Source organism: Macaca nemestrina, chromosome 8 (genome assembly GCF_043159975.1).
Source record: "Macaca nemestrina isolate mMacNem1 chromosome 8, mMacNem.hap1, whole genome shotgun sequence".
In the NCBI taxonomy this organism is placed as follows: domain Eukaryota; kingdom Metazoa; phylum Chordata; class Mammalia; order Primates; family Cercopithecidae; genus Macaca; species Macaca nemestrina.
In genome coordinates this window covers 74783844-74796058 of record NC_092132.1, presented here as the reverse complement: position 1 = coordinate 74796058, position 12215 = coordinate 74783844, and positions in this window count along the sequence as shown.

Genomic DNA, 12215 nt, shown 5'->3' with positions numbered 1-12215 from the left:
CTGTAACATGTCAGTTACAGGAAGTAAAGAAAAGGAAGATATAGTATATTGAATCTTTCACCCCTCCCTGCGTTCGTATCACTGACAAAGGCTTACTGTGGGTAGACTTTGGGCTTGACATTGTTGCCTGCTTCAGCCAATGACATAAATAGAAATGTCAGTATGCCATTCCAAGCTTAGGATTTAAGAGACCTTATGTGTTTGCACTTGTGCTCTTGAACCTCAGAAGCCATCATGAAAGGAACATTCCCAGACTGGCCTGCTAGTCCAAGAAGGGTAAGTGACATGGGGCATAGAGTCACCCCTGAGACCTACAGTGAGCAGCAGAGCCACTCTGGCTGCTGCAGTCTACAATAGAGTTGCCCAACTGAGCCCAGCCTAGATCTGCCAAATTGCGACTAACTTCTGCATACATGAGTGATTGTAAATGAATGTGGTTTTGTTGTTGTTGTTGTTATTTAGGGACAGTGTCTCACTCTGTTGCCCAGGCTGGAGGGCAGTGGCATAATTACAGCTCATTGTAGCCTCATCCTCCCAGGCTCAAGACATCCTCCCACCTCAGCCTTGTGAGTAACTAGGATGCCACTATGCCTGACTATGTTTTGTTTTTTTTTTTTGTAGAGACAGGGTTTTGCTGTGTTGCCCAGGTTGGTCTTGAACTCCTGGGCTCAAGTTAGCCACCTGCCTCGGCCTTTCAAAATGCCAGGATTACAGGCATAAGCCACTGTGCCTGGCCGAATATAGTTTTAAATATCAGAATTTAGAGTTGTTTGTTACTCAGCAATAACTGACTCCCAGATGTGTAACCACTCAACAGGTTCATACTGCCCACCACCCAGATAGAGCTGATTCATCAAGACCGGGCAATTGCAATAGAGAAAGAGTTTAATACACATAGAGCCAGCTAAATGGCCAGACTAATAATAACAAATGGGCTGATTTTATTACTCAAATCAGATTCCCTGAAAATTTGGAGGCTAGAGTTTTTTCAAGATAGCTACGTAGGCTGGGGCTAGGGAATGGGTGCTGCTGATTGGTCAGGGATGCAATCATAGGGATGTAGAAAACGGTTCTTATGTGCTGAGTCCACTTCTGGGTGGGGCTACAGAACTGGGTGAGTCTTAAGTCTTGGGTCTCAGTGGAGTCATCCAACCATCAGAAGTGCAGAAGTCTGAAAAGATAATCTCAAAAGTCCAAGCTTAGGCTCTACAATAGTGACATTATTCACAGCAGTAATAAGAGAAGTTACAAATCTTGTGATCTCCAGTACAATGACTGGAAATTGTTTAACTAAACCTACCTCTTAGCAGAATTCAGGCCCTTCTCTTAATCCTAAATTTGTGGCCTTTTATTAGTTTTATAATAATTATTATAAAAAGGCTATTATTATTTAAACTATAAGCTAAATTTCTCCCATAGTTAGTTTGGCCCATGCCCAAAGTTCTCTTTCACTGTCATCATTTTCTCACTGTTGTGATTTATTTGTTTTTTTTAGAGGCAGAGTCTTGCTCTGTTGCCCAGGCAGAATTGCAGTGGCATGACCTCAGTTCATTGCAGCCTCAACCTTCCAGGCTTAAGCAATCTTCCCATGTCAACCTCCCAAGTTGCTGGGCCTACAGGCACATGCCACCATGCCTGGCTAATTAAAAAAAAAAAATTCTGTGGTGACGGGATCTCACTGTGTTGCCCAGGTTGGTCTCAAACTCCTGGGCTCAAGCCACTCTCCCATTTTGGTCTCCCAAAGTGCTGTGATTACAGGCATGAGCCACTGTGCCTGGCTTTACTGTTATAATTTTTTGCAAAAGTGGTTTCAGAAGGGTCAAAATTTACTCTTGGCTGGGCACAGTGCCTGTAATCCGAGCACTTTGAGAGACCAAGGTGGGAGGATCACATGAGCCTAGTAGTTTGAGACCAGCCTGGGCAACAGAGCGAGACCCTGTCTCTACAAAAAATATAAAAGACTAGCCAGGTGCAGTGGTGCAAGCCTGTAGTCCTAGCTGCTTGGGAGGCTGAGGTAGGAGGATCACCTGAGCCCAGGAGGTTGAGGCTGCAGTGAGCTGTGATCACGCCACTGTACTCCAGCCTGTGTGACAGAGTGAGACCCCATCTCAAAAAAAAAATTATATCACTAACTCTTGGAAAGTTTAAATATCAAGCCAAAAGAGCCATGATGAAGTTCTGATTTATTAAATTCCATTTGTGAAGAGTGTGTGTGTGTGTGTGTGTGTGTGTGAGAGAGAGAGAGAGAGAGAGAGAGAGAGAGAGAGAGAGAGAGAGAGAAACAAAGGGAGATTGAGACATACAGGAGGAGAGATGCAGAGAGCTGGTTGTGGTGGCTCATTCTTATAGCCCAACTGTTGGCTAGCTTGGTTTTCATTTAAAAGTTATCTGACTGACATTTGACTGTTGCCCCTTTAGAATACAGTCTTTTATAATTTCCTCCCTTTCCCCTACATGACTTCTGTCCATCTTTGGAAAGCAAAATTATTCCTAATGGGTTTCTGATTTGTTCTTTGGAGCCCCACTTTTTAGTAAGCACACAAAAAATCTATTCATCCACATTGCTACCTTATACTAAACGTTCTTTGTTAACTTAAATTCTACAGGCTGGGCAGCATAAACATTCAAGAAAAAAAAATTCATTGTGCCACCAGCTCTAAGCATCTGGCACCAAATATTTCTTTAAGGTTTGTTTAAACAAGAAATGTTTTAAAAGAGAGACATTTTTCATAGTGATGATGGCCTCGACTACAGAGGGCACATATCTGAGCCCTGGTTTTTGCAGGGAGCATGAAGGAGCCTGTCAGTGAAGCTTTCCTCCAGGGAAAAGCCAACGGAAAGGTTTCTTTACTTTGGAAGTTCTGCGTCTTTGAATTTTTCTAAGGATAGTTTCAGCTTTTTCAAACTTAGTGCATGTCAGTACTTGAGGAGAAGGTCAGAGAAAAGAAGCAGAAAGTGAAAATAATTTGCTTTAAAACTCAGGCAGTGCTTCTGTGAAATCATGCTATTCAGTGACTTCCAATCCAGTGGGTCCTAATTTTCTAGTTGCTTAACTTGTACTTTGAGATTCCTTAAAACAACTTCAGTATTGAGAATTGCTCTGGGCAGAGTTGGGGCCTGGACATTATTTTCTCTGTGCACCCTCTGATTTTGACCAGTCTTTTTTTTTTTTTCCAGAAATAGCATCTCACTATGTTGTCCAGGCGGTCTTGAACTCCTGGCCTCGAGCAATCCTCCCACCTCAGCCTCCCAGAATGCTAGGATTACAGACACCAGCCACTGCGCCTGACCCATTTTCCCCATCTTGATTCCCCATTCTCTGCTTCTTCCCCTCCTGCTCATACCTCTAATTCATTCATACCTTGCTGCCAATCATTGCTCAGTATTAATTTAATCTTGGAATTTAATATTATACTTCATATTTTGTACTGAAGCACAGATAGACTCTTTTTTTTTTTTTTTTTTTTTTTGAGACAGAGTCTCACTGTGCTGCCCAGGCTGCAGTGCAGCGGTGAGATCTCAGCTCACTGTATCATCTGCTTCTTGGGTTCAAGTGATTCTCCTGCCTCAGCCTACCAGTAACTGGAATTACAGGTACTGTCACCACACCCAGCTAATTTTTTATATTTTTAGTAGTGACCAGTTTTCACCATGTTGGCCAGGCTGGTCCCAAACTCCTGAGCTCAGGTGATCCACTTGCCTCTGCCACCCAAAGTGCTGGGATTAGAGGCATGAGCCCCTGCACTGGCCATGAAGCAAGATAAACTTATAGGATGTTTAGAGCTGATAGGGTCATTCATTCATTCATTCATTCATCATGTATTCTTCACATACTTATGCTTTGAGCCAAGCATTTCCCCAGGCCCCCAAGCAGCTTCCATTCCAACAGAGAAGCCATGATAACCCAATCAAATAAATTCTATGATGGAAGTGTAAGCAGAGTCTAGCCGCAGCACAGGTGGGGATTGTGTCCGTTTGTATGGGCAGAGATGGTGAAGGCTTCCCAAAGCTGGCAGTGGGCCGGCCATATTCAGAAATGAAGCCTAGAAATAGCGTTTCCATCAGAGTGAGCAACACCTGCAAAGACAGGGAGAAGCTGGGGCACAACTGATGGCCGAGTGTTGCTGTAGGGTACATTGAGAGCAGGGAAGCTCCTGCCCATGGCCCTGTCATGCTGGGACAACAAGGACTTTGAATACCATGCAAGGGAATTTCGATTTTAAACTGGAGTCAACAGAAAGAACATTGAAAAGTTTTAAGCAGATCTTTTATGTTAGAAAGGTCACTCTGGTGGGTGGGGCATAGTGACTCACACCTGTAATCCCAGTTGGGAGGCCGAGGCAGGTGGATCACCCGAGGTCAGGAGTTCAAGACCAGCCTGGCCAACATGGTGAAACCCCATCTCTACTAAAAAAATACAAAATTAGCCAGGTGTGGTGGTGCGTGCCTGTAATCCCAGCTATTCAGGAGGCTGAGGCAGGAGAATTGCTTGAACCTGGAGGCAGAGGTTGCAGTGAGCCAAGATTCCACCAATGCACTCTAGCCTGGGCGACAGAGCAATACTCCATCTTAAAACAAAACAAAACAAAAAAAATGATCATCCTGGAAATAAGGGGTGTGGATGGAATGGGAGGAGGAATCAATGAGATTCAAATCAGGGACATCTAGAGAGAGGCTGATGCAATCAATAGTTCAGGCCACTGACGATGAGCTGGGGCCGTGGCTCTGGGCATAAACAGGAGGAATGTTTAGGGCTGAAAGGCTAACTGGAGCCAAGTGCGGTGGCTCATGCCTGTAATCCCAGCACTTTGGGAGGCTGAAGTGGGCGGATTACTTGAGCTCAGGAGTTCAAGGCCAGCCTGGGCAACATGGTGAAACCCTGTCTCTACAAAAAATACAAAAATTAGCCAGGCATGGTGAAACACACCTGTAGTTCCAGCTACCTGGGAGGCTGAGATTGGAGAATCACTTGAGCCCAGGAGATGGAGGTTACAGTGAGTTAAGATACCGCAGCTTTACTCCAACCTGGGCAATAGAGCTAGAACTTGTCTTTTAAAGAAAAAAAAAAAAAGACAAAAAAAGGACTAACTGGGTGACGAGAGGAAAGACTAAGAGACGAATCCAGGTTTCTCAGACTTCGCTGATGGGATACACGGTTGCAGCAATCACCTGTAGGACATCTGGATATTAACAGAGCTATTAAGGGCGGAGTTCACTTTTGTGTTCCTTGGGTCTGGACTGAAGACAGAGTAGCCCAAGAGAAGGTGAAGGACAGTCATGGGGTGCCCCACATCGTAAGGGCATCATAAGAGGTTATTTTCTAGAATAGATTCCAGGTCCCACCTGAGATGATTTAGAAGGCCTGGGTGAAGCCTTGGTTATTGTTATTATTTTTTATTTATTTATTTATTTATTTATTTATTTGAGACAGAGTCTCACTCTGTCATCCGGGCTGAGTGCAGTAGCGCAATCTCGACTCACTGCAACCTTTGACTCCCGGGCTCAGGTGATCCTCCCATCTCAGCCTCCCAAGTAGCTGGGACCACAGGTGCAGGCCACTACACTCAGCTAATTTTTCTATTTTCAGTAGAGATGGGGTTTTACCATGTTGTCCAGGCTGTTGATGAACTCCTGGGCTCAAGCGGTCCATCCACCTCTGCCTCCCAAAGTGCTGGGATTACAGGCGTGAGCCACCGCACCTGGCTAGGAATCCATGTTTTAAAAAAATCTCCTTAGGGGATCTGAGCAGCAACCCGAGCTGGGAGTCACAGGTCAGTCCCACCCTCTTCCATGACAGAGCTGGACCTGATTTCCTGCGGGGCGGAGAGACTTTCTGAAGGTCACAGAGCTCCCTAGAAACTGAGTGAAGCTCAGACTCCTGGGCCACCGTCGTTTCTTCCCTGTGGGGCTTACTTCTCCACCGCATTGCTTGGTCTGATTTAGATTTTAAAGTCATTGGCGAGGGTCTGGACTTCCCTCTTGTGTTTGTAACGTGTGATCAGTTCTAACAGCAAATTTGGCTGAGCAGTGGATTTGGTAGACTGAAAGAGATGTCCCTCACGAGCTCATGACACTGGTTTCTTAACAATTCCATATTGTACAGTGCTCTTAGTAAAGAAGAAATGTGTTCTCAGTGGCTCAGTCGTCGTCATTCTGCCTATAGCAGCTTTTGGCAGAATCTGGTCTTTGAACTAACATCTTCGTATATAATCTGGACCATGGAATAGAAAAATGCCCCTACTTTTGTAAGAGATGCTGGGTGGGAGAAAAATTGGCTGAGAATCTACAAGTCTTCTTTGAGAATTTGTGGTTAAATTTATGATGATGCAGAAATAAAAGACAAGATCACTGTGTTTAGGAAAATGGAATCTCATTGGTTCTGGGAGACAACTAGTGAATGCCAAGATTTCTCTCCAGTTCTTTCCTTGGGAGCACATATCCCCTTGGAATTAGTCACATCCATGTGACTTGCTTTAGCTAACAAAATGTTAGTGTAACAATGGGTATCGCTTTAAAAAAATTTTTTTGTAGCTTTTTTGTTGTTGTTAACTTTAGCAACCCTATTAACTGAACAATGGGTATCACTTCTACTTGTATTAAATATGTATAAAACTTCTCCATTTTCCATGAACCCTGAAGCCTTCTGTTGATTTCACACTGTGGTAGAACTTCTGTCAACCTGAGCTACCTGGACTATGATGATCAGAGCTCCTCTGCCAATTAGTGTAGGAAATGTAGTGTGAATATGAAAAATAATCTGGCTGGGCGTGGTGGGTCACACCTGTCATCCCAGCACTTTGGGAGGCCAAGTGGGGAGGATTGCTTGAGTCCAGGATTTCGAGGCCAGCCTTGGAAACATAGCAAGCCCCATCTCCAAAATACATACATAATTAAATTATCTGGGGGTGATGGTGCACATATGTAGTCCCAGCTACTTGGGAGGCTGAGGTGGGAGGATGGCTTGAACCCAGGAGGTAGAAGCTGCAATGAGTCGAGACTGCATCACTGCACTGCAGCCTGGGCAGCACAGTGAGACCCCTTCTCAAAAACAAAACAAAACAAAAAACGACCCCAGACTGTTGTTCTAAGCCACTGAGATTTGCTGATTCGTTTACCGCGGCATATTTTAGCTTAATCTGACTAATGCACTGGTCAATAAGAAATACGCATAGGAAACATAACATAAACCCTGAAATATCATAAAACCGGAAGATCTCGGGGGGCTAGAGTCATCAGAGAAGGCAACCCTGGTCAACTGGAATAATGGGACATAAACTGGATGGAGTTCAGTAGAGAAAAATTCAGGGTTATGCACTCGGAGTTGAAAAGTGAACATGTTCAAAGGCAAGGTGCCAACTACTCAAAGGCAGTTGGCTGGAAAATTGGAAGTATAGCTTTAGTGGACAGCCAGTTGACCGGGAAGAATTGTCACAATCCTGCAGTTCTGTTGATTGAAAAAAATGCAAGCAGAGAACTGTAGCAAATGAAAAGCATGTCTGTATCATGAGGTAATTGTTACATTGCTCTCTGTACTGTCCAGAACTGTAACAGAGAGCTGGGGCTGGCTCCCGGCTCCATAGTTCAACAGGAATTGAGAGAATGTGGAGAGTTCAGAGTTAAAGCAGAATAGTCATCCTGTGACCAGCAAACAAGGGCTAAAGGACGTAGGATTATTTAGCCTAGAGAGGAGACGCATCAGAGGTGAATTAAGAAGTGCCAGCATTGGACTTTAACTTCAGAAGAGCCATTGCGTGGAGGATGATGACTGTTTTTTCCCTCTGTTGCCAAGGACACAAAAAGAATGGGCTCATTAAAGTTAAACAAAAGGAAGAATTTCCTGATGCCTAGGGTTGTTTGACACCAGATAGGGTTGGAGATTTTTCCTTGGAGGACTTTGCAGAGTTCAATGTTCTTTTGAATGCAGTAGATTGTCTGGCTCCTTCCTGAAGTAAAGGGAGGGAAGGCTGGCAGTCTCCTTTCTGCTGTGACCAGGATGGCAGTGGATGATGTTCACTGTGGGACACACTCGATGTGCATGATAAACTAACGTTTTGCACAACTCCCAGCATCCTACGGGCAGCTGTGTTCCTTTCCTTCTTCTCAAGAGAATATATTAGGAAATAAGAGCTACTTGTTGGTGATCAGGATAACCTCAGCTCCTCTTTTTTAAAAAGGTAAATGTTTTGTGTCAGTCTTTTAACTATTGGTTGTAAAAATACCTTGTGATATAATCATTCAACATTTTTGAGATGGAGTCTCACTCTTTTGCCCAGGCTGGAGTGCATAGTGGCACGATCTTGGCTCACTGTAACCTCTGCCTCCCGGGTTCAAACAATTCTCCTGCCTCAGCCTCCTGAGTAGCTGGGATTACAGACATGCACCACTACACCTGGCTAATCTTTGCATTTTTAGTAAAGACGGGGTTTCACCACGTTGCCCAGGCTAGTCTCGAACTCCTGACCTCAGGTGATCCTCCCACCTCGGCCTCCCAAAGTGCTGGGATTACAGGCGTTAGCCACCACACAACATTTCTTTAGTCCACCATTCAACATTTCTTTAACAAATAATTCTTGAGTGAGGAGTGTGTGTGTGTGTGTGTGTGTGTTGGGGGGTGTGTAAGGCTGAACCAATTCCGAGTGATGAATGCTGTTATATGGGAAATGTGGCATGCCCTGAGACCCAGAAGAAGGGCTGATAAGCCTGTATCTAGAAGGCATGTGCAAGCTGAGATGCACAGGGTGAGTAGGAGAAAGTCTGACAACAGGAGACGGAGCAGGAAGGCAGGTGGAGCTATGTGTGTAAGGCTTGGAGGCTGGAGGCATATGGAGAAATGAAGAAGTGGAAAGATCTCTGAATATAGATGCTATCATCAGGGCAGAGTGGGAGTGGATGACAGTAGGAGCCAGGGCTGCTATGTAGGAGGCAGAACACCTGGGGTCGCATTGGTCATGTTAGGCTTGGATTTCATCCCAGGAGCATAGTGAAGCCATGGAAGTGTTTATGCAGGGCAAGGACCCTCTCAGGTTTATGTTTCAGAAAGATCATTCCGGCTGCATGTGGAAAATTGATTAGAGAGGCTTTGAAATTAACCTGGCCTAGGTTTGAATCTATGGTCCACGTTATTAGTTTTAAGGTTTTAAAAAAAATAATCTCACAGAATCTCAGTTTCCTCATCTGTGAAACAGGGACAATTATTAGTATGTCTTATCTGGCAGGGTGGCTATGAGAATAAGTATAAATATTGCATGTAAAGGCCCTGCAGAGTGTCTAATCCCCAGGTGTGGGTGCCCAACAAACACTGGCTCCCTTCTCTGCCAATTTATAGTAAATTTCCAAGTGAGAAACACACTTGCCACAATACAGAATCAACTACTTTGTTTTTTCTTTTTCTTTTTTGAGATGGAGTCTCGGGATCTCGGCTCACTGCAACTTCTGCCTACCAGGTTCAACCGATTCTTGTGCCTCAGCCTCCTGAGTAACTGGGACTACAGGCATGCATACTTTGTTTTTTTCAGTCGAGAGTTATTATTACATGGGTAGTTTCTACAGTCCTCTTAAAACTGTAGAGACCAGACTAGATTTTCCTTCAGCCCTTTAATCATCTTTGTGGTTTTTTGCAGAACCTTCTCCAATTTTTCAAAATTCCACTTCAACTGTGGAGACCACGGCTAGATTAGTCACCGTAGAGAACTCATTATAATTAGCTCAACACTGCAGTCGCTTGGGCGGCTGACTCGGCCATGAAAACCCAGTCAGTCAGTCCCCATCAACACATAGGTTGTGTTCCAGGAGTTCACTGGTAAGTTGGTTGTTTGGAACACAGAAAGCCTTTCCCCATAGAAACAGAATTATAGATGGTGGCTTGTTTCCCAGGCCAGTGCACAAAAATCTATTTAATGCACATGCAGCTGAACCAGGGCCAGTCCCTCAAGTCTTGGACTTGCCTGATTCCCAGTGGAGCCCCCAGTCTCATGGAGCCCTGAGAACCTCTGAGCTTCAAGCATCCAACCACAAGACCTCTGAGAGAGGTGAGAATTGGGCTGACAATTTTAGAGTGAGAATCATTTGCAGCGTGATTATTAAAAACACTTCTTTGGAGGCCTTAACCTGCAACTGTGCTTATTATTATGTAAGAAAGCAATCAAGTTACCCTATGATAAATACACCTATTATACACTGGATATTGTACTTAAATCTACCTAAATTATCTTTAATTTTCACAGTACTCCTGTAAGAAAAAGACTCTCTTTCTCAGTATTCCCATGTTGCCTGTGTCTTAAGGAGACTGTGGCCCAAGGTCAGGCAGATAGAAGGTGGCAGAACTGAGGTTGGAGATCCGGCCTTCTGTCTTGCAAAGCTGAGACCTTTTCACTGCACAACACTGCCTCCCAGTGGACTGTGCTTAACACTGAACCTCGCACGGCTGAACCAACCACGTATACTCTGCGGGTGCAGTTAACAAGTTCTTCATTCATACATCCAACAAAGAATCTTTGAGTGCTTCCAATGAGCGAGGCCTTGGGAACACAAAATCAAATTAGACGTGGTGTTCTCACAGAGTGGTTGGGAAAAGGAATAAGTAAATCAATGATTGAAATCTATGAGATGAGAATGTGATTACATTTTAAAAGAGAAAAGAAAAAGATAACATAGAAACCCAACAGAGAGATGTATTGGTCAGACAGATGAGGGTGGTGGTGGACCAGAAAGTCCCTGCGCTCCCCCAGCTTTCACCTCCTGTCCTCAGACTATACTATCCACCGTCTACCACACCTACTGATGCAGTCATCAGTTGAGCTGAGCCCCTCACATCTCCATCATATTAGCTTTTGGCTTGCTGTAAGTCTCTCCGAAACCACGTCTACCTTTGTTCCTAGTGATTTTAATATACACGCTGATGACGGCTTCAGTACCCAGGCCTCTCAGCACCTTTAACTCCCCTTGTCAGTCCCTACCTCAGTCACTTACCTCAGTGGTCATTCTCTAGACTTGGTCACTGCCAAGAACTGCAATTCCACTACAATCTCAGTTTATCACCCCATCCATGGCACACGAAAGTGAGAGCAGCTGGAGGCTGCTAAACGCCCAGGCAGATGGGGCAGGTCCTCGGTGAAACTCCACCTTCCAGCCAAAAACAGCCTAAAGCCTAAAAGACTGGACTGCTGGTCCCAGATGAAACCCGCCAGGCTGAGAACTTCTGTTCCTTTTTGCCCCCGCTCTTTCCTGATTAATTATTTCTAAATAATGCCTTTTAACTGGTCAAGCTTTGCCTTTTCCAATACTACCTATGACCTACCCCTCCCCTATTCTAAGCCCATAAAAGCTTGGGACCCAGACATGCAGGGAGGAGAAAACCACCCGACTGAGGGGGTGGGCGACCACCCCCCAGAGTTCCATCTCCGCTAACAGTTGTTCTCTTGCTCAATAAAATTCTTCTCCGCCCTCCTCACCCTTCAATGTCCAACGTATCCTCATTCTTCTCAGGCATGGTACAGGAGCGTGGGAACTGCCGAACACCGGTACAAGTGCTTGGGAACCACCAAACACGGGTACAAGAGCTTGGGAACTGCCGAACGCGGGTAAAAGCTGTAACACAGGTGAGCTGGGACACAGCCAGCGTGGCTGAGCACGGCCCGGGTGGGGTGTCGCCGCCGGAGGTACTGGCTTGCAAAGTGACCGGGAAGAAAAATCCTGCGTCAAAAGTTACAGTTGCTGACGGCCGCAGTGGCTCATGCCTGTAATCCCAGCACTTTGGGAGGCTGAAGTGGGCAGATCATGAGGTCAGGAGTTCGAGACCAGCCTGGCCTAAATGGCCTAAACCCCATCTCTACTAAAAATACAAAAATTAGCCAGGCGTGGTGGCCAGCACCTGTAATCCCAGCTACTCGGGAGGCTGAGGCAGAAGAATTGCTTGAACCTGGGAGGTGGAGGTTGCAGTGAACTGAGATAGCACCACTGCACTCCAGTCTGGGTGACAGATCAAGACTCCATCTGGGGGGGAAAAAAAAAGTTCCAGTTGCTAGCATTTTCTGCATTTGTGTTGCCAATCTTATTAATTCTAGCCATTCTGGTGAGACTGTAATTGTAATAACATTGAAATGTTGGTATGCATTTCTCTGATAAGGAAATAAAGTACTTTTATATACATTTATTGGACATTGGGATATCATTTTTATGAAGTGTCTTGTTCATTTGCTACGGGGTTGTCTGTCTTT